The sequence below is a fragment of the Cherax quadricarinatus genome, chromosome 81 (assembly GCF_038502225.1).
Source record: "Cherax quadricarinatus isolate ZL_2023a chromosome 81, ASM3850222v1, whole genome shotgun sequence".
In the NCBI taxonomy this organism is placed as follows: domain Eukaryota; kingdom Metazoa; phylum Arthropoda; class Malacostraca; order Decapoda; family Parastacidae; genus Cherax; species Cherax quadricarinatus.
Genome location: NC_091372.1, coordinates 10,175,434 through 10,199,302, shown reverse-complemented (window position 1 = coordinate 10,199,302; position 23,869 = coordinate 10,175,434). Strand labels below are relative to the sequence as shown.

The window sequence follows — 23,869 nt, the reverse complement described above, 5'->3', positions numbered from 1 at the left end:
TGAAATGACATCCTCAGATCCAGGTTTGACCCTGAAATCAAAACATTTAAAGGCATTTTACCTGGACACATTGGAATCGTGTCCTCAAAAATGCTGGTTCTAGCTAACTCTTTTTAATTGAAAGTATGTGAAATACTGTACAGTGGTACCTTGGGATACAAACTTAATTTGTTCCAGAAGGCTGTTCGAGTGGCGATACCAAACAAATTTGTTCCCAAAAGAGCTGTATAGCCCTTGTGGCTTAGCGCTTCTTTTTGATTATAATAATAATGTTCCCAAAAGAAATAATCTAAATTAGATTAATCTGTTTCAGACCCCCAAAAATACACTTGCAAAAGCACTTACATAAATACACTTTCATAATTGCTCGAGTTTTGAGCTGTTCGTATCCCAAGGTGACACTGTGGTACTAGAAAGCACAGCACTGTACAACTGATGCAGGTCTAGCACTTTTGAAGGTCTAATTGATACTGCTAGCAGAAAAGGCACATTGTGCATATGAACTATGCATTTTATACTAGCTAACAGTTAGAATATATCAAGGAAGGTTTAGGAAAACTTAGTTTCTATTTACTTGAGAATTTAGGTTGTGCAGCAAGGATAAATTTCAGGTGTGTTAAGTTTACATTACAAATGAAAATTTGTAAATTTACAATTTCTGGTGTGATAAATTTATATTACAAATGAATGAATTGTAAATTTATAGTAAATTATACACAGTTCATAAAGGGTGGTCCCGAACTTATGAATAAGTTGGGTTCCTGCTGTTTCAACTTACAAATGAGTCGTTTGTAACCCTGAACTCATTACCCCATAGAAAACGATAGTACAAAGGTTAATTGTGTGTCACATGTTTGTAAATGTAGATTGGCGTACATAAAATGATTTTCTCAATACTATTTCTTGGACCTTGTTGTAAGTGTGGATCATCGTAACTCCAGCATTTGTAAGTCAGGGCTCCCCTATGTATCATAGATAGTACCCTAAGCCTTTTATCCTAAATTACTGAAGACAGCGGCATACAGCAAGTCCTCACTTAACATCATCAACAAGTTCTTTTTAACTGTGACTTTAAACAAAATGATTTACGTATAATGAAACCAATTTTACCATAGGCTAATTGATATAAACATCAGGGGTGCAGAGTGCACCTTTAGTGTTCATTGCAACAGGGTTAAATCAAGGAATAAAAGTTTGCAAAGTGAAAATTGTAAGGAGTGCCTCCTACCACCACTCGGTTCAAAAACAAATATGCAAACCCCCACACACAGAGTAACCCTGGCTGGGAATCTCTCTTTTTCCTCATCGATGTTATAACAAAACGAGTTGAATGAAATGACTAAGTGAGGACTTACTGTATTTTAAGAATGTTCCAGGTTATAATTTCGATGATTCAATGAAATTGTACTGCCATTTAATTGCAATGTTGCCTCCTTGTTGCACGAGGTCATCATAACACCAACCATTACATCAAGTTCTCAGACTTTTACTCATTTTCATAGTACTGTACATACAAGGCATCTTTAGTGTACCACAACTTTTACCAACTAACTTTATTACCTGTACAATGCTAGAAGATTAAGCTAAAGCTGTTACAGTAAGCTAGAAAACTTGAAATTAAACTCAAGAGAGAGAATCTCGTGTTTCTTCAACCAGTTTTTTTTCCATTTATCTGCAGACTGTGTATTCTTATAAAAGTTTAATTTCAAGATTAAATTGGTTCACAAGCTATTTCTCCAGTCATGCTATATTAAGTCCCTCAGTAGCTAATTAACCCTGCTGCTACACAGACCTGCCTGGAACATCAAAAATGACAAAAAATAAAGTAGCGTATATACTCGAGTGTAGGTCAAGATTTTAAAACTCGATTTGTAAGTAAAAGGGGTTGACCTGTTCACGAGTAATACTTTCGAGAAGTTGAATTCCATAAATAAGATAAGATACTTTACTTCAGTATGATACAATGTTTGTATAGAGGTGAATGACAGGTGTGCATGCAGAAAGCCCCTTAATATGTAGAGCATTTTGGGCAAACTTGGGCCTGCCACATACTGGATTTCTACTTCTTTGGTGCAATCAGGGCACAATGACACTTGGTAATCATTTTCCACCTTAAATATACAGTACAAATAAATTTGATAATATCCATTAGTTTCACTGTTGCTGGTCAACCACTGGGGAGCTCTGGCCAGACTCCTGGTAGACCTGCCCAGATTCCTGGTAGTAGACCTATACAGGCACTGTTACAACGAACTTTAATCCTCCTTACGTTAAGTTGCTTTATCTTAAGTTCACTTAGGCTAGGTTAAAGTTAATTATCCTAAATATACGTAATATACCGCAAATAACCAAGAGCATAAATCCACAAAACGGTGGAAAATCCTCTTTTTCCTCAATTTCTTGACAATACAACAAGGGATCACTGCAAAATTGTCAGACTGGCCACCATTCCCATCCTCATGACTTAACAAATGTTATTTTTCTCTTCAATTTATATTAAATGCCAATCATGATTACATTAATGAGGTTATTATGGTGTAGGGAAGTGCAGAAAGTGATGGGGGGATAAATATAGTAGATTAAGCTAAGTTTGGTTAAGAAGAGGGGAGAGAGGATGTCACCTGCCTGTCCCTATATCCTCTTCTACTCTCCTACCACTGATGTGTATTAGATGTGGTTACATGTGACAACCCCACCACTGATGTATACTAGCTGTGGATAACTGTGATGATCCCACCACTGCTGTGTACTAGATGTGCATAACTGTGATGATTCCACTACTAATGTGTATTAGATGTGGATAACTGTGATGATCCCACCACTGATGTGTACTAGATGTGGATAGATGTGTCGACAAATGAAACGTAAATAAATCTACAGTTGTTTACCAATCTTTAACAAACAAAAGAGTTGGATGTAAGTAGCATCTGCCTAGTATACTGCAGTAGGCTTACTGCAATACTACTGTTTTATGTGATGGTTCGGTGTGAGTATGGCCTGTTTATCAAGTGTCTGGGCTGACTAATTCTGTTTTTGTCACAAATATTGTGAAGTTTTTGCATTTTTTTAAATTTTCAGTACTTTTTCCCTAAGTTTATGCTAGAATATATCTGGCATCAGAACCATTTAGCCCCTTTTAAAGTTCCTTAAAAACTAGATACGTACATGAGAAAAATATTTGGCAAAAAGGTCCGGGGTGGACTTGTACTCACCATTGAGCTATACTCGAGTATATATGATACAGTGGACCCCCGGTTAACGATATTTTTTCAATCCAGAAGTATGTTCAGGTGCCAGTACTGACCGAATTTGTTCCCATAAGGAATATTGTGAAGTAGATTAGTCCAGTTCAGACCCCCAAACATACACGTACAAACGCACTTACATAAATACACTTACATAATTGGTCGCATTCGGAGGTGATCGTTATGCGGGGGTCCACTGTATAACTGGATAAGCTGCATGCTCATTTCCCTTCAAAAGGGGTGACAATGTTGATGAATGTAACTTGATCCAGGAAAATGGAGCTATTCTCCCCTTTTGTGGATCAAACTTGACTGCCTCCCATACCTCATGCACTGACAACTCATGCAGATTTAGCACTTCCCACAAATATAATAACATATGGTCAATTTTGCCGATGTTTATGTCCTTCTACTGTTGTGGCAAATTTTTAGGAGTTGCCCATTTTCATTAATCTTATCAGATATTTTCTAAAGACCCAGCATCCTGCTGCCCCAGTTTTTTCAAACTAATGATAGATAGTTTGCAGAAAAAGTCTATTCTAATGAACACAAATAAATTTAAGGGTAACTCAACCATTTATATTTACCAGGAGAAAATTAAAATCTTTACTGATCATGATCAAGTTTTTGACATAACTAAGTCGTACCAGAGAATAAAACTCAGCACCGAGAAAAAAAAAGTCATCAGAATCGAGAATTTCACTGCAAACTTTCTCTCTCTCTTTAACTATAACTTTCAGCAACATTTGCCAGTCAAATTGTAACATACAAATTTTCAATGTATATGGCAGTGGAACTAAATAATGTAAACATGTATGGTATTCCCATTAACGATTGATAATGCTGTCAATGTGATAATACTGTACTAATGTAATATAACTGTATATACAGTAAACCCTCTGTATAATGGACTAATAAACAAGATTCTCTGAGTGTTCATTAAATCAAAATAACATTAAAAATAGCAAAAGAGAAAAAGAAAAGTGTCGTAAAGTACTCTAGTGTACAGTGAACACAATAGTGTACATCTAACATAGTAGTATATACATAATTTACAGATACTGTGATAAACACTGAAAATAAAGGAACTAAGTAAAATTTATTCTGTGGATTTTGTCAATAAATTTCTCTTATACTGAGGGTTTTAATGTATGTATGTATATATGTATGCGAGTGTGTGTGTATATAATTATATATATAATATATAAAACACACACACACACACACACACACACACACACACACACACAGGTTTAAATCTTGTTTTATAATAGTTACAATTTACTGAAGTGTTAAACGAAAAACAAAGAGGAAACTTGAACGAGGATGCTATGTTTATGTTTTATGGCGGAACAGAAAACAAATCAATTACAATATTTTTTTAATGACTTACATTACTAAATAAAATGATGCTTTCCCAGAGTATTATTTTTAAGAAATAAAGTTCAAGACAGTCTGAATTTTTGTGTAAAACTTAAGATATTGTAATTAAAGTTCTGTATAATATGCAATATTAGAAGAAAAAGTTTGAAAAAATATACATTTAATAATTTCCTTTGTATGGCTATTATTGACACTGTAGTGAAGGTGTAAGTTATTTTAATTTTTACCATGCTTATTTAACTAATAATCTTTATTTCTATATTGAGCTTTATGACCCTTGTGGGTTTAGCACTTAGTTTTAAGTGCCTATTTTGCAGTTGCACTCAATAAACAAGCACAAAAAACAATGGATTATTACGAAATGTTTTGGATGGATGCGCAGAGCGATGCTCACTCAACAAGAAACAAAGGCAGACCGAGTCACGAAAGCATGAGATGCTTTGTGTGGGCGCTCAATTCCAGGAAATGAGTGGCAGAGTCATGCGGGCAGGCAGATGAGTTTGGTACAGACCATTTTCAACTGTACAAAAAACCGAGTGGATGTATGAAAACTGGGACAAAATTTCTACGAAAAAAGTCGTCAAAAACTGAATCGCACGAAAACTAGGGCATACGATAACTGAGGTTTGACTAATTTATTTCTTTAAGTACATGATACAACTTATACAGACCATAGCAGACATCAATGACATACTATATAGAAAGTCCCAGGTTATGCAGAGCATTTCGGGCAAATCAGGTTAATTTGGTCTCCCAGGATGCCACCCACACCACTCGACTAATACCCAAGTTCACTGATGAGTGAACATGGAGAGCAGGTGTCTTAAGGAAACATGTCCTAATGTTTCCACTTGTACCAGGAATCAAACCACGGACCTCAGTGAGTGAGTCGAGTGCACTACCAACCTAATTACAGGACACCTCAGAATTTATACTGCGGGTCATCAATTATCCGGGAATCCAGCTGTTTGGAGGTTTAACATTATCCAGCCATGATGTTCGATCTGCCACTTCAATGGATAACTAACGGATCCAAGAATTATCCAGGGAGGAAGCAGGAAGCAATATTCTCACAAATTCACAGTTTTAAATATCAAGGAAATTTTTATGCATATAATAATTTAATGAGTAATAACAATCAGTAATAAAAATTTAATGAGGAATATAAAACCTTTCAGTGGCCCAGGCCCCTCAAGGAAGGTTCCTTGATGTTGGTGAGGGGCTCTTGATTTAGGGAATTGGATCTGTGCTCCAGCTCCCCGAATTAAGCCTGAACGCCTTCCACATCCCCCCCCAGGCGCTGTATAATCCTCTGGGTTTAGCGCTTCCCCCTTGATTATAATAATAATAATCAGTGGCCCAGGGGAAGGGGGGGGTCATAACCCCCAAGCACTTCATAAATCCCTCCCTGAAATCTAATGCTAAAAATGAATATGTGATTAAAAAAGGGACTATGAAAAGGGTGATGTGATAACTTGAAGTATACCTGGAGGGCATTCCAGGGGACAATGCCCCCTGCAGACCAGTCCTTGACCAAGTCTCATGGTGGATCAAGGCCTGATCAACCAGGCTGTTACTGCTGTCCTCGCATAATCCAATGTATGAACCACAGCCCGGCTAATCAGGTAATTAAAACCCAGCACATCCTCCCTATTCCCATACCCAGGGGGGCCTGGATAACTGACAATCTGCTATACAGGTGCTCTTCAACTTATGATGGTTTGAATTACAATATGTCAACTTTACGATGATGCATCATCGTAAAGTCGATAAGATAAATGCCCAGCATGAAGGCAGCAAGTCTGTAACTTGTATTCATTTTTTAATTTTCACTACTAGTATTTAATTACAGTAATTATTTGTTTTCTCCATGGGGAAGTGGAACAGAATTCTTCCTCCGTAAGCCATGCATGTTGTAAGAGGCGACTAAAATGCCGGGAGCAAGGGGCTAGTAACCCCTTCTCCCGTATAAATTACTAAATTTAAAAGAGAAACTTTCGTTTTTCTTTTTGGGCCACCCCGCCTTGGTGGGATACGGCCGGTGTGTTGAAAGAAAGAATTATTTGTTTACCTATTAAGTGATGGTAGTTATTTATTTATTTAGCATATCATATTCATATTTGACCTAAGATATTTTCAACTTACAATGGGTTTGTCGGAGCATAACCAGTTAACCAATTTTACAGAAAAAGTTGAAATATTAAGCCTTCACAGCAGTCTTCTTCAGTCAAATACAGACAGAGGTGACTTTATTACTAGAGACAGAAGAGAAAGTGGAGAGGTAATTTTGAGGTGTTCAGTCCCTCAGCCTTGACAGAAGTGATACTTGTGTGTCCTATCCATCAACTCGGTGATATAGCATACCACACGATTCGTCAGAATAATTCTAAGATAATGGACTTACTCACAATAACACATGAGGGATGGTAAGGAGACAAGAAGCAAATACAGTGGACCCCCGGCTTACGATATTATTTCATTCCAGAAGAATGTTCAGGTGCCATTACTGAACGAATTTGTTCCCAAAAGGAATATTGTGAATTAGATTAGTCCATTTCAGACCCCCAAACATACACGTACAAACGCACTTACATAAATACTTACATAATTGGTCGCATTGGGAGCTGATCGTAAACCGGGGGTCCACTGTACAGGAGGGCCCCACTTTACAACGCTTTGCTTTATGGTGTTTTGCTAATGCAGTGGTTTTCAATTATACACATTCTTCATTTATTCAGACTTTCTACAATGAACATATTCACCACTCACTATAAACTAAGAATGAAAATATTTTTAGGCAAGTACAACCTCTCCTCACTTAACGACGGAGTTTCATTCCTAAGACCACGTTGGTAAACGAATTCGTCACTAAGCAAGGAACATACTATAATGGTAGTGGGTTTGTGTCAACCATCTTTGTTATTGTTTTAATGTCACCTTTGCACGATTTATAAAATTTTTAGTACATTTTTAAATGTTCATGCAGTAGTGTACTGTATACTGTAATAAACAGAATAGAGACAATCAGCACTAATATACATTATTTAAGTATGTATACTGGTCAGAGAGCCCATTGTAAGTCCGAGTTGTCAGTAAAGTGAGGAGAGGCTGTAAGGTGCATACTGTATAAGCATTTTTTAGGCTCAGCTCACTTAATATATGACAGTGTAAACATATAATCAGGCTTTTATATGCATATGAAAGTGATAAAGGACTGATTCACTTTACAGGGATTTTCACTTTACAGCGGTAGCCCGGAACCTAACCTGCTGTATAAGTGGAGCCTGCTTGTATATGGAATCTTTATTGACAACATTTCACCCATACAGTGGAGCCCCTGAATGGGTGAATCATCGACAAAGATTTCATATAACTGCCTTTGTACCTTCTTACCAGTGTGTGTATATACCTCCCACCATTACATACCCATATGAAGGAACCAGTGTTTCATAAGATATTGGTATTGGTGGCCCGTGGCCTGGTAGGCAACGCTCACCTCACACAGAGTCCATGGTTTGATCCCCAGCAAAGGTGGAAACACTGTGTGTTTTCTTACACCTGTTGTCCTGCTCACCTAACAAGCAAGTAGGTACCTGGGTGTTAGCCGACTGGTGTGGGTCACATCCTGGGGGACAAGATTTAAGGACCCAAGTGGAAATAAGAGTCCCTCAATGACACAATGACTTTCTCAGGTTATCCTGGCTGGATAACCCTCTGGGGTTAAAAATCCCAATAAAATCCTATCTTAAGGCCCCAGAGTATGGACCAAAACACAGAGGACTTCAGACCAAAATTGTGTCCTTTATTACGTGCCATGAAAAAAAGTCAATTTTTTAATTTGTGTAAATTTAGAAATTTTCTATACAACTTAGTATTTAGTAAATAATGACAGTAAAAAATGTATCTCTTAACATATTAAATTTATACAGTGGACCCCTGCATAACGATTACCTCCGAATGCGACCAATTATGTAAGTGTATTTATGTAAGTGCGTTTGTACGTGTATGTTTGGGGGTCTGAAATGGACTAATCTACTTCACAATATTCCTTATGGGAACAAATTCGGTCAGTACTGGCACCTGAACATACTTCTGGAGTGAAAAAATATCGTTAACCGGGGGTCCACTGTATATTGATTTTTTTTTAAGTTAATCTGCCAAAGTGGCTAGTTATTTTTTTTTATACACTTGAATTTACAGGCTGAGAGCTGTTAACCTAACCATAACTCATATCAAAGCCCAGTCTAAGCATCCTGTAAAACTATCTAAACTCAAACCATACCACAGGTGAGGCTTGAACTCACGGTCAGAGAGTCGTATCTAAACTCCCTGTAAAACTCTTACCTATGGTATACTAACACCCATGGATCACCACCCACAACAGTCAATTAACACCTGGGTACCTACTTACTGTTATATGAACAGGAGCAACAGGAGTAAGGGAAATATGTCCAACATTTCCACCCATGCTGGGAATTGACCCATGGTACACCCCATGCTCATCCTGCCAGCAGAAGTGCAAGAAACAGGATTACAGAGATCACAATGGGTCTTTATCTTGCCCCACTGTGATGGATATGTGGGCTAGTGAGCCTGGTCAGGCTAGCACCAGACAAGCCTGGCCCAGGATCAGGCTGTTAAAATAGGGAAACTTTTAAAATTATATCAAAGGTATATTATTACAGTACAAGAATTACAGTCATTACTACTAAATAAAGTACCTGGTATATTTTCTGATATATGCATTCCTACTGAAACTGCATTCAGTATAATAATATTTTTTTTTATTTTTTTTTTTTTATTATCACACTGGCCGATTCCCACCAAGGCAGGGTGGCCCGAAAAAGAAAAACTTTCACCATCATTCACTCCATCACTGTCTTGCCAGAAGGGTGCTTTACACTACAGTTTTTAAACTGCAACATTAACACCCCTCCTTCAGGAATAATAATAATAATAATAATAATAAAGCATTAGACATGTAAAGACAGCTCTACACAGAGCCTAAATTGCCTCAAAAAATTTATGTAGGCATATTTTTACATAAGCAATAATGTTGAAGGATAAGCTATGGCAGGAAAAGAGGGACTATAAATGTATTAATTCAAGGATTATGTGGAGTAAAATAAAGATTGGATGTGAAAAGTGGGTTATAATAAGCGTGTATGCACCTGGAGAAGAGAGAAGTGTAGAGGAGAGAGAGAGATTTTGGGAAATGTTGAGTGAATGCATGGGGAGTTTTGAATCAAGTGTGAGAGTAATGGTGGTTGGGGATTTCAATGCTAAAGTGGGTAAAAATGTTATGGAGGGAGTAGTAGGTAAATTTGGGGTGCCAGGGGTAAATGTAAATGGGGAGCCTTTAATTGAGCTATGTGTAGAAAGAGATTTGGTAATAAGTAATACATATTTTATGAAAAAGAGGATAAATAAATATACAAGGTATGATGTAGCACATAATGAAAGTAGTTTATTAGATTATGTATTGGTGGATAAAAGGTTGATGGGTAGGCTCCAGGATGTACATGTTTATAGAGGGGCAACTGATATATCGGATCATTATTTAGTTGTAGCTACAGTTAGAGTAAGAGGTAGATGGGAAAAGAGGAAGGTGGCAACAACAAGTAAGAGGGAGGTGAAAGTGTATAAACTAAGGGAGGAGGAAGTTCGGGTGAGATATAAGCGACTATTGGCAGAAAGGTGGGCTAGTGCAAAGATGAGTAGTGGGGGGGTTGAAGAGGGTTGGAATAGTTTTAAAAATGTAGTATTAGAATGTGGGGCAGAAGTTTGTGGTTATAGGAGGGTGGGGGCAGGAGGAAAGAGGAGTGATTGGTGGAATGATGAAGTAAAGGGTGTGATAAAAGAGAAAAAGGTACCTTATGAGAGGTTTTTACAAAGCAGAAGTGTTATAAGAAGAGCAGAGTATATTGAGAGTAAAAGAAAGGTAAAGAGAGTGGTGAGAGTGCAAAAGGAGAGCAGATGATAGAGTGGGAGAGGCACTGTCAAGAAATTTTAATGAGAATAAGAAAAATTTTTGGAGTGAGTTAAACAAGTTAAGAAAGCCTAGGGAAAGTATGGATTTGTCAGTTAAAAACAGAGTAGGGGAGTTAGTAGATGGGGAGATGGAGGTATTAGGTAGATGGCGAGAATATTTTGAGGAACTTTTAAATGTTAAGGAAGAAAGAGAGGCAGTAATTTCATGCACTGGTCAGGGAGGTATACCATCTTTTAGGAGTGAAGAAGAGCAGAATGTAAGTGTGGGGGAGGTACGTGAGGCATTACGTAGAATGAAAGGGGGTAAAGCAGCTGGAACTGATGGGATCATGACAGAAATGTTAAAAGCAGGGGGGGATATAGTGTTGGAGTGGTTGGTACTTTTGTTTAATAAATGTATGAAAGAGGGGAAGGTACCTAGGGATTGGCAGAGAGCATGTATAGTCCCTTTATATAAAGGGAAAGGGGACAAAAGAGACTGTAAAAATTATAGAGGAATAAGTTTACTGAGTATACCAGGAAAAGTGTACGGTAGGGTTATACGTAATTGAAAGAATTAGAGGTAAGAGAGAATGTAGGATTGTGGATGAGCAAGGTTTCAGAGTGGGTAGGGGATGTGTAGATCAAGTGTTTACATTGAAGCATATATGTAAACAGTATTTAGATAAAGGTAGGGAAGTTTTTATTGCATTTATGGATTTAGAAAAGGCATATGATAGAGTGGATAGAGGAGCAATGTGGCAGATGTTGCAAGTATATGGAATAGGTGGTAAGTTATTAAATGCTGTAAAGAGTTTTTATGAGGATAGTGAGGCTCAGGTTAGGGTGTGTAGAAGAGAGGGAGACTACTTCCCAGTAAAAGTAGGTCTTAGACAGGGATGTGTAATGTCACCATGGTTGTTTAATATATTTATAGATGGGGTTGTAAAGGAAGTAAATGCTAGGGTGTTCGGGAGAGGGGTGGGATTAAATTTTGGGGAATCAAATTCAAAATGAGAATTGACACAGTTACTTTTTGCTGATGATACTGTGCTTATGGGAGATTCTAAATAAAAATTGCAAAGGTTAGTGGATGAGTTTGGGAATGTGTGTAAGGTAGAAAGTTGAAAGTGAACATAGAAAAGAGTAAGGTAATGAGGGTATCAAATGATTTAGATAAAGAAAAATTGGATATCAAATTGGGGAGGAGGAGTATGGAAGAAGTGAATGTTTTCTGATAGTTGGGAGTTGACGTGTCGGCGGATGGATTTATGAAGGATGAGGTTAATCATAGAATTGATGAGGGAAAAAAGGTGAGTGGTGCATTGAGGTATATGTGGAGTCAAAAAATGTTATCTATGGAGGCAAAGAAGGGAATGTATGAAAGTATAGTAGTACCAACACTCTTATATGGATGTGAAGCTTGGGTGGTAAATGCAGCAGCGAGGAGACGGTTGGAGGCAGTGGAGATGTCCTGTTTAAGGGCAATGTGTGGTGTAAATATTATGCAGAAAATTCGGAGTGTGGAAATTAGGGAAAGGTGTGGAGTTAATAAAAGTATTAGTCAGAGGGCAGAAGAGGGGTTGTTGAGGTGGTTTGGTCATTTAGAGAGAATGGATCAAAGTAGAATGACATGGAAAGCATATAAATCTATAGGGGAAGGAAGGAGGGGTAGGGGTCGTCCTCGAAAGGGTTGGAGAGAGAGGGTAAAGGAGGTTTTGTGGGCAAGGGGCTTGGACTTCCAGCAAGTGTGCGTGAGCGTGTTAGATCAGAGTGAATGGAGACGAATGGTACTTGGGACCTGACGATCTGTTGGAGTGTGAGCAGGGTAATATTTAGTGAAGGGATTCAGGGAAACCGGTTATTTTCATATAGTCAGACTTGAGTCCTGGAAATGGGAAGTACAATGCCTGCACTTTAAAGGAGGGGTTTGGGATATCGGCAGTTTGGAGGGATATGTTGTGTATCTTTATATGTGTATGCTTCTAGACTGTTGTATTCTGAGCACCTCTGCAAAAGCAGTGATAGTGTGTGAGTGTGGTGAAAGTGTTGAATGATGATGAAAGTATTTTCTTTTTGGGGATTTTCTTTCTTTTTTGGGTCACCCTGCCTCGGTGGGAGACGGCCGACTTGTTGAAAAAAAAAAAAAAAAAAAATTTTTACACTGCCATACACACCAAATGCTAAAATATATCTTACAAAAGCCAATCATTACACCTGTAAATAGTGAAGTTTTGTTCGTCAGGAAAGTGTGTCTTCTAACGTGGTTTTGTCGGGCAATGAAATGTTAGGTAGTCAAGTGTACACTGGAGTACAAGGTTTTATACCCCATTAAAAAAAAAATGTATCACAAGGTAATGTACTCACATGATGCAATTTCACATTTCCTGGCACCTCTGTACAATAGTACAGTGGACCCCCGGATAACGATCAGCTCCCAACTCGACCAATTATGTAAGTTTATTTTTGTAAGTGCTTTTGTAGGTGTATTTTTAGGGGTCTGAAATGGACTAATCTAATTCACAATATTTCTTATGGGAACAAATTCGGTCTATAACGGCACCCAAACAGACTTCTGGATTGAAATAATATTGTTATGCGGGGGTCCACTGTACATCTGTACATTCACTACTGAGTTAGTTTTAAACAGTGTACAGTGGTACCTTTCATACCAACAGCTCAAAACTCAAACAATTATGGAAGTGTATTTATGTAAGTGCTTTTGTAAGTGCATTTTTGGGGGTCTGAAACAAAATAATCTAATTTACATTATTCCTTATGGGAACAAATTCGTTTGGTATTGGCACTCGAACAGCCTTCTGGGACAAATTAAGGTCGTATCCCAAGGTAATTAGACTTACACTTTCAGATTTTTTTTTATCAATTCTTTCTCCTAATAGTCACACCATCCCAGGGAGATTCCAGGTAGACATCTTCAAACTTTACCACAGTTTACCTTAGGTCTTCAAACTTTATCATAGTTTACCCTAACTCTTCAAACTTTACAACAGTTTACTCTAGAATCTTAGAGCTTCAAACTTTATCTCTTTACCCACCCTTCATTCATAGCCATTTCTGTCTTAACCCTTTCACTGTCAGTCACGTAGATTCATGTCATTGATGCTGAGGTCCCTCACTTTGATCTCTGTTTTTTGCTTGGCTCCTTCAGATGTATGGCAATACACAAATAACCCACACATAAAAGAGAGAAGCTTACGACGACGTTTTGGTCCGACTTGGACCATTGACAAAGCCACACTAACCAGAAGTGGAGCAGGACGGCTATACATAGGCAGGAAGAGGTGGTGGTAGTAGTAGTAGTAGTAGTAGTTGTACTACTACTACTACTACTACCACCACCTCTTCCTGCCTATATATAGCCGCCCTGCTCCTCTTCCGGTTAGTGTGGCTTTGTCAATGGTCCAAGTCGGACCGTAACGTTGTCGTAAGCTTCTCTCTTTTATGTGCGGGTTATTTGTGTATTCTTCCAGTCACGGTATTGTGCCTTTTTTTGTTATTTGTTATGTATGGCAAATTTTGGCCTAGATACAAAAAGTGGGTCTGTGTGGTGAGTGGGCACAGTATAAAAAAAATCCTGCCCCATGCAGTGCATGATGGGAAAAACAAAACTCTGACTTGGTTTTTATGGTTTCTTGGCATCATTTGATAGAATGGAGAGATGGTTTTTGACGTACACACCATGAAAAAAATAAAATAATCATATGTTTAGTACTGTAAATTATGATTATGCATTAAAAACAAAAGTATTTATTCCCTAAAAAAGAATTAATCAACTTTAATGAAACTACCTCAGTGCACATCTATAGAAAAAAAATCAGGATATTATAGTTAACTATGAAATGTAAATATTCGATATCCAGGATGTGGATAATGCTATCTAAGTTATGTATAACGGACAACATGATTACAACTCACAAAGCTAATCATTTATTCAACATTGCCTATTTAGATGGCAATAAAATAATATCACTCACTCTTGGTAAAGGTTCACTATGTACAGATGAGAGACAGGGCCAGGAGCCAGGACTCAACCTCCACAACCACATCATCTATGCTTGCTGTTCTCCCTGTTGTACCTGCTGGTCTGGCTGACCCTCCTCCTCACCAACCTCTATGTTGACATTGATCTCTAGTCGCAAGTGGATATTGGTGACCATGAATCCGATGGCAATTAAGAGGGGCAGACGCACTCTTGATGCCCAGGCCAGCTTGAAGAGGAAAGCGAGAGTAGGTGGCAAGCCTCGCGACCCACCGACTAACACTGTTGTGAGATCTCGCAGCATTTTCCTCGTGAATTTGTTCTGAAAACCACAAGGATCATTGTAATGCATTTTCCACACATTTATTATCCAAATTTTGACATTTAACCCTAATTCAGAGTTTCACTTCGATATCTCAAGGAATACTGCTGCTGTAATTTGAAATGATCCTACTACACTGATAAACTAGCAACTTTGATAGCAGTAGAGAATTTCTCCTTAAAATGCCTTGCATACAACCTCTCTTCGTGAATTCATCGCTCAGTGAGGAGCATACTATAATCATAGTGGGTTTGTGTCAACCATCTTTGATATTGTTTTAATGCCACCTTTGCACCAATTATAACATTACTGGTATATTTTTAAATGTTTATAGTGTACTGTATAGTGTAATAAAAAGAATAGAGGAAATCAGCTCTAATATACATTATTTAGGTATGTATACTGGTCAGAGCTCATCATAAGTTTAAGTCATCAGTAAACGAGTACATCACCAAGTGAGGAGAGGCTGTATAGAGTATGCACATAATTAACTATTTCGCCTTCAAAATTCTATACAGTAAACCCTCGATTTAATGCGGGGGTCCTTACCCATTTTACGATTGCAGACCCCCAATGGATTGCCCAATATGCCTCCATACCCCCTTCACCAGGCTGTTGAAATCATCACCAGCCTTATTAGGTATCAGTATGACTTCAAAAGATGTCAATAGCTTGGTTTTACTTTACATATGGATAGCTAGCAACAAAACAGGCGAAAGTTTATTCTAAGCTAACAACATTTTCTTTAAACTCTTCAGAGATAGAATCCCATACCCCCATTATTTTGGTTTCCATACCCCCGGTTAAGAACCCTTGATGTAACGGATCCCTATGTAACAGATTTTGGAAATGTGGAAACAAACTAGATCGAGGTCAATCTACTCTGAAACGACGAAGTCTGCTGGTTACAGAACTATCCAGTTCTAGTCATTATTACAGCAAAAAATGATTTCTCTGTCCACCATAATTCCCATTACTAGGCACCTGCACTTCCCTATTGGTTCATTATGTCAACAGTTTATTGTATTCGGATACAGAATTTTTTTAAATCGCACAAAAGTTATGGTATTCTGTCGAATGATTTACTGCTGAAAGTAATGCTTGCTGAAACTAGACACACTGAGACAGCAAGCACCCAACTTGTGTGTAAATTATGCAAAAGTAACAGCAGTAGTAGTTGTGACAATTATAAGGTACTTGACCAGATGCTTGTGGCTCAGTTGACAGATGAAGAATGAGACACTTGTGCGGCATTTGTAAATCTTTATTGAAGAAATGTTTTGCCACACAGTGGCTTCATCAGTCCAATAGAGAGAGGAACAGTAGAAAAAGAGGAGGAGTTTCATGTAATCAGTCCCTCAGCCTCTTCTCTGTATTGGACTGATGAAGCCAATGTGGCATATGTTTCCTCAATAAATAACAAAAAAAAGGCACAATACTGTGACTGGAACGATACACAAATAGCCCGCACATAAAAGAGAGAAGCTTATGACGACGTTTCGGTCCGACTTGGACCATTTACAAAGTCACACGTGACTTTGTAAATGGTCCAAGTCGGACCGAAACATCGTCGTAAGCTTCTCTCTTTTATGTGCGGGTTATTTGTGTATGTTTCCTCAATTAAGATTCCAAAATGTTGCCAAAGTGTCTCATTCTACATCTTGTCAGTTTTCTAAGTCATTTATCACATCAGTTGGCAGTGTGCTCAGCTCAAACTGACGGGTCCAGAGATCGATCCAGGCATGGGTGAAGCATCAGTCGCACTACTTCACACCTGGTCACCTAGCAACAGACAATGACAAAGATGTATTTCAGCATGACACAACGTTTGTACGAAGATGGATGATATTATAACAACAATAATAATAATAATAATTTTTATTTCTATATGTACATGTGCAAGGTATACAGACCATAGCTGACATCAATGACATATTACTACATAAAAAGCTGCTCGTTTTACCGAACATTTCCCGCAAATTAGGTAAATTTTGTCCCCAGAATGTGATCCACACCAGTCGACTAACATGCAGGTACCTATTTTACTGAGGTGAATGTGGACAGCAGGTGTCTTAAGAAACCACATCCTAATGTTTCCACCTGTACCGGGGATCAAACCACAGACCCCAGTGCGTGAGCAGAGTGCACTAGCAATCGAGCTAGTGCACTCTGCACTAGCTCAATTGTGGGTCACATCCTGGGGAGAAAAAAAAGATTAAAAGGACCCCCATGGATACGACAGACAGTCCCCCAATGATGCAGTGATATTTCTGGGTTATCCTGGGTGGCTAACTCTCTGGATTTGAAATTTTTTCTCAAGAATTTTCATACAAACTGCATACATAAAGAGAAGAAATAGATTACCCACCTACAGGACATGAGCGCTACACACTCTTGCGTATGTAGCACGATTGCCTTGTTTATGCAGTACAATTGTCTTGTCTATGTATGAATGGGGTCTTCTGTAACTTGTATGAGTTATGACAGCCACATCCTAGAAATAAACCAGAACAGTTTTATAATTATTATTACAATCAAGGGGGAAGCACTAAACCCGGAGGATTATACAGCAACAGTTTTATAAACCATACTTGATTAAACTGTTTTGTTATAATCAAACTGCTAAACTCACCAGGGTCATACAATGCTGGTTATAAACTAACTGTTTTACAAATCAAAATTGTTTTTATATGAAAAATAATGGTTTAATAAAACAAAATTTTCCTAATCTGATCCACCAGGAGGCCTGGTCTCAGACCGGGCCGCGGGGGCGTTGACCCCCGGAACTCTCTCCAGGTAAACTCCAGGTAAACCATAATTGTTTTACTTATGTTTTATTTTTACTTTTTATTTACCCTGCATGAGCTGCAAAACCCATATGGGTTTAGTGCTGGTTTATTATATTGTAATATCTTTTCAATTCAATAGCACATTTCATTCATGGGGAAGTGCTAAACCCACAGGGGTTACATGACTTTCAGAATGAACAGTTAATCAGGTTTCATCCAAGGAATGGGAGGATAGCTCCCATTCCTTGGATCACGAGATCTTCCCATACCCATCCTGTGGGCATCAAGGCACCCTATAACCATCCTGTGGGCATCAAGGCACCCTATAACCATCCTGTGGGCATCAAGGCATCTCATACTCATCTTGTGGGCATCAAGGCACCTGGAAAATCCTAGAGGGACTAGTACCGAACTTGCACACGAAAATCACTCACTACGAAAGCAAAAGACTTGGCAGACGATGCAACATCCCCCCAATGAAAAGCAGGGGTGTCACTAGCACGTTAAGAGACCATACAATAAGTGTCAGGGGCCCGAGACTGTTCAACTGCCTCCCAGCACACATAAGGGGGATTACCAACAGACCCCTGGCAGTCTTCAAGCTGGCACTGGACAAGCACCTAAAGTCGGTTCCTGACCAGCCGGGCTGTGGCTCGTACGTTGGTTTGCGTGCAGCCAGCAGCAACAGCCTGGTTGATCAGGCTCTGATCCACCAGGAGGCCTGGTCACAGACCGGGCTGCGGGGGCGTTGACCCCCGGAACTCTCTCCAGGTAAACTCATACCCATCCTGTGGGCATCAAGGCATCCCATACTCATCCTGTGGGCATCAAGGCATCCCATACCCATCCTGTGGGCATCAAGGCATCCCATACCCATCCTGTGGGCATCAAGGCATCCCATACCCATCCTGTGGGCATCAAGGCATCCCATACCCAGCCTGTGGGCATCAAGGCATCCCATACTCATCATGTGGGCATCAAGGCATCTCATACCCATCCTGTGAGCATCAAGGCATCCCATACCCATCATGTGGGCATCAAGGTACCCATAACCATGTGGGCATCAAGGTACCCATAACCATCATGTGGGTATCAAGGTACCCATAACCATCATGTGGGCATCAAGGTACCCATAACCATGTGGGCATCAAGGTACCCATAACCATCATGTGGGTATCAAGGTACCCATAACCATCATGTGGGCATCAAGGTACCCATAACCATCATGTGGGCATCAAGGTACCCATAACCATCATGTGGGCATCAAGGTACCCATAACCATCATGTGGGCATCAAGGTACCCATAACCATGTGGACATCAAGGTACCCATAACCATCATGTGGGTATCAAGGTACCCATAACCATCATGTGGGCATCAAGGTACCCATAACCATCATGTGGGCATCAAGGTACCGCCCTTAAAGATCTGGGTAAGGGGTATCAAATCACCGGGTTACTCTGGGTTAATAATACCAATTCTAACTACAACCCACAAGCTTTGCTGGGTTATCCTGGCTTAAACATTCATACTTTCCCGCCATTATATGGCTATAATAAGGATGTACTTGATGTAAATATGGAGCACACCTAAACTGATGTTATTGTTGGGTAATAAGGGTAAGAACTATCAGAGGACTGCACCAACTGTACCGGAGATTTCGGGTAAACGAAACCGGCTTCGGAATCATATCGATACCGACCATTCGGTATTCTCACGGGGGAGGGGGGGGCGGTTGAATGATAGCTCTAGGCATTTCGTGCTGCAATCAACATATTATTAGGAGCTTGGAATCAAATGAGTAGGATGTCTAGGTAGATCCGTTCAAGGGAACGACTCAAAGTTCCTGATTATGTGACTGCAACATGAAAGGCCTAAGAAGATCTGGGCCAGGACCAGTCCTGACAAACTTACATGAATAATAATAATATCTACTTCTACAAGTACATGTACAAGGTATACATACCATAGCTGACATCAATGACATACTATTATATACAAAGCCACTTGTTATGCTGAGCATTTCCCGCAAATTAGATCAGTTTTATGCCAGGAAGCGACCCACACCCGTCGACTAACACCCAGGTACGCATTTTACACATGAGGATTATTATTATAATCAAAAGAAGCGCTAAGCCACAAGGGCTATACATTATTATTATTATAATCAAGGGGGAAGCGCTAAACCCGTAGGATTATACAGCGCCAAGGGGGGGATGTGGAAGGCATTCAGGCTTAATTCGGGGAACTGGAGCACAGATTCAATTCCCTAAATCAAGAGCCCCTCACCAACATCAAGGAACCTTCCATGAGGGGAAGGGCTATACAGCTACACATGAGGAACATAGACAACCGATGTAAAGAAACACGCCCAATGTTTCTACCCTTGCCAGGAATTGAACATAAACATCTGGCTTGAGAACCCTATCTTACATCTCTATGCTGAAGAACTCTTGATTTGTGAAACCGAGGTATCCTCGTTCCATTTGTGACTTGGCAGTGGTCAGGGACTCTCCGAAATGTGGTCTAAAGACTCCTCTCTAACGTGCCTGAGCCGTGGTATTGTTACTTTTGTTCCTCCTTTTGGAATTACCCTTGTTTCTTGAATCATACCTGATTGCTTCCAATTTCCCAGGAAACTGGCAACATGCATCCTTGCCGGAAACATCCAGGACTCATGAAGGACCTTCCACATACATTGTGCTACCAGTCAGCAACGTGGTGTTTAATATCTCTATTTGTGTGTCCAGTAATCTACCTAGTTTTAGTTTAATATGTTTATTATGCACCCCATACCCATCCTGTGGGCGGTAGTCAAAAGATTACAGAGGTACAAAATTGGTCCAGGGACTGGACTCCAAAGTTTTGATAGCTGAGCAAGTTAGAGGTAATGAACTCACAATTTACAAAGGTAATGAACTCACAATCTACCTAGGAGAACTGTTTTCATCACTATTAAAGACAATGTTTAATGAAGCTAAAAAGTGACCCAGTCACCAGTGCAGGAGTGTGCCATATCATGGGCAGTATGTGATAGGAAATGTGACAAGATCGTATCTCGAACGAAAAGAACAAAAAGAGACAATACCGTGAGTGGAACAATACACGGATAACCCCTACTTAGCCGGGAGAAGCTTATGACGGCTTTTCGGTTCGACTTAGACCTAAAAGTTTGTAAACCTAAATATGCTTGTAAACTGGGGTAATCTGAGTAACATCCGAATCAAACACAAAGGCAACAAGGGTCTATGTAGATAAACGGTTCAGAGAACCGACAAGTTGATAAATTAGACATGTGCAACACTTGGGTATCTTTATTGAGGAAACATTTCGCCACACAGTGGCTTCATCAGTCCATACAAGGGAGAATGGTGAAGAACAGGAGGAGTTGAGGTAATCAGTCCCTCAGCCTGGAGTCAATGTAATCAGTCCATTAATCTTGAAAAGCATACAGTATATGTGCGAAGAAGTGGCTTATATACTGCAGACAAGTGAAGTGCAGCAGTCGTAGGTGGTATTACACTTAATGCTGTATTCTTTTCAGAACTGTTGAACTGATTACATCGACTCGAGACTGTGGGACTGATTACCTCAAACTCCTCCTTTTCTTCGCCATTCTCCTTTGTATGGACTGATGAAGCCACTGTGGCGAAACATTTCCTTAATAAAGATACCTAAGTGTTGCATATGCGTCTAATTTATCAAGAGACTATGAAGTAGCACGAAATCACTCACAACGAAAGCAAAAGTCTTGGCAGACGATGCAACATCCTCCCAATGAAAAGCAGGGGTGTCACTAGCACGTTAAGAGACAATACAATAAGTGTCAGGGGCCCGAGACTGTTCAACTGCCTCCCAGCATACATAACGGGGATTACCAACAGACCCCTGGCAGTCTTCAAGCTGGCACTGGACAAGCACCTAAAGTCAGTACCTGACCAGCCGGGCTGTGGCTCGTACGTTGGATTGCGTGCAGCCAGCAGTAACAGCCTGGTTGATCAGGCTCTGATCCACCAGGAGGCCTGGTCACAGACCGGACCCGGAACTCTCTCCAGGTAGAGTGAACCTATGCAGACAAGTATACTTAGAAGTTGTCTTATTAGCAGTCTCAAACAACATCCTACAAAATTTTAGCCATTTCAGCATCTCCATTATTATTATAATCAAGGGGAAGCGCTAAACCCGGAGGATTATACAGCGCCTGGGGGGGGGGGGATGTGGAAGGCATTCAGGCTTAATTCGGGGAACTGGAGCACAGATCAGCATCTCCAATAATTTGACAAACTGTTGGCCAACCTGGACACTGCCATCACATGACACCAACCAACGAACATTGCCTACTAGCTTTTTTAACCCATTTTACTTTATCTCATCTCACTATTTAGGTCTGTTACTTCACTTTTCTCTGTATTAGAACTTGTAAGGTGTTGGGAGCAGAGAGAGGATTAAATACTATCTTACGTTCAATCTATTGTTGTGGTGTCTATAGCTGTTGTTAACCGGCCTTTGGGGAAAGTACACTCGTTATTATCACTCTTTACCTTTCATTATACCCTACACCCATAACAGACTAAATAAGCCAATCACGTTGAGACAATAGTTGTAATATGAACATCAAAATGGTATACAATACCGACAGGTTGTTAGGTAAGACACATATGCAACAGTTAGACAACTTTATTCCGAAACGTTTCGCCTACACAGTAGGCTTCTTCAGTCGAATACAGAAAGTAGGCAGGAACAGTAGAGATGTGAAGACGATGTAATCAGTCCATCACCCTTGTAGTCGTAGAATTTGAGGTTGTCAGTCCCTCGGCCTGGAGAAGTTCAGTTCCATAGTCAGGAACTATCTAAAGATCAAGCGACAGTGCGGAGACTTAAATACTGTCGGAAGGAGAGGTGCAGAGTAGTAGTAGTAGTAGTAGTAGTGAGAATGTAGCCACTGAGAGGTCATGTCCCTCTCAGATCCAACACTTCTCACTTGAAAAGCTTGTCCAAGGTGTTTTCTGTACCAAGATGCCACGTGTTGCAGTGTCTGACAAGATGAACATCAAAATGGTATACAATACCGACAGGTTGTTAGGTAAGACACATATGCAACAGTTAGACAACTTTATTCCGAAACGTTGGTACAGAAAACACCTTGGACAAGCTTTTCAAGTGAGAAGTGTTGGATCTGAGAGGGACATGACCTCTCAGTGGCTACATTCTCACTACTACTACTACTACTACTACTACTATGCACCTCTCCTTCCGACAGTATTTAAGTCTCCGCACTGTCGCTTGATCTTCAGATAGTTCCTGACTATGGAACTGAACTTCTCCAGGCCGAGGGACTGACAACCTCAAATTCTACGACTACAAGGGTGATGGACTGATTACATTGTCTTCACATCTCTACTGTTCCTGCCTACTTTCTGTATTCGACTGAAGAAGCCTACTGTGTAGGCGAAACGTTTCGGAATAAAGTTGTCTAACTGTTGCATATGTGTCTTACCTAACAATAGTTGTAATAAATGTCATGACTGTGCTGACGTGTCTTTGTCCACATCTTGTCGTTATGACTGTTCCCTGTGCAGTCGTTGTTGCACGGACTGCGTCTCCCTTCCAGGAAGGGAAGCAACACAATATTTTACCAGTGGAGATGATCAGTCCAAGGTCATATTTAAGGATGCTTTGGGTGTTGGAGAATCTGATGGTGTGAATCATTATAGCATCAGCAAAGCTGATCATATAATGATTGAGCTAGCTGGGTATAGTATTAGAATATTGAATGAAGTGGATCTGGGGATACCTTCCTGTTGGGTTGCTGGTTCAAAGTGTTCAGTTTTACTTCTGAACCCCTGGAACAGTACAGAAGACTTGCTATTAAGTTAGCTTAATGTCTTTATCAAGCAACTGATACCTATCATATGGATGGTAGTGAAAAGATGACAGAGGAACATAATGGGTCCAGGGACTGGGCAGCAAAGTTTAGATAGGTCAAAAAGTTAGTGGTAATGAACTAATTATATGTTTATATCTGATTACAATGTATTGGGTGGATAGTTTTAATCAGTAGAGATGTCACCTACCTAATCCAGTAAAAAGTTTTACTAGTGTGGAATATAAAACCATTTATATGGCATTCAGCTTACAAACGTGACTTCATATTAAACCAT

General features: G+C 39.7%; 1 long non-coding RNA gene across 14 annotated transcripts in view; it reads right to left on the bottom strand.

Moving 5' to 3' along the window:
• The window catches only part of LOC128699836 (uncharacterized), a 61,013-nt gene that overhangs the window by 11,877 nt on the left and 25,267 nt on the right, over window positions 1–23,869 (bottom strand). For 6 of the 14 annotated variants that reach the window (XR_008408662.2, XR_008408663.2, XR_011394252.1 and 3 more), the window contains 2 exons: window positions 17,289–17,414; window positions 14,235–14,920 (listed from right to left, as the gene is read on the bottom strand). This is a non-coding gene — a long non-coding RNA (uncharacterized lncRNA). The other 8 variants (XR_011394260.1, XR_011394259.1, XR_011394255.1 and 5 more) reach the window with 7 other exon arrangements.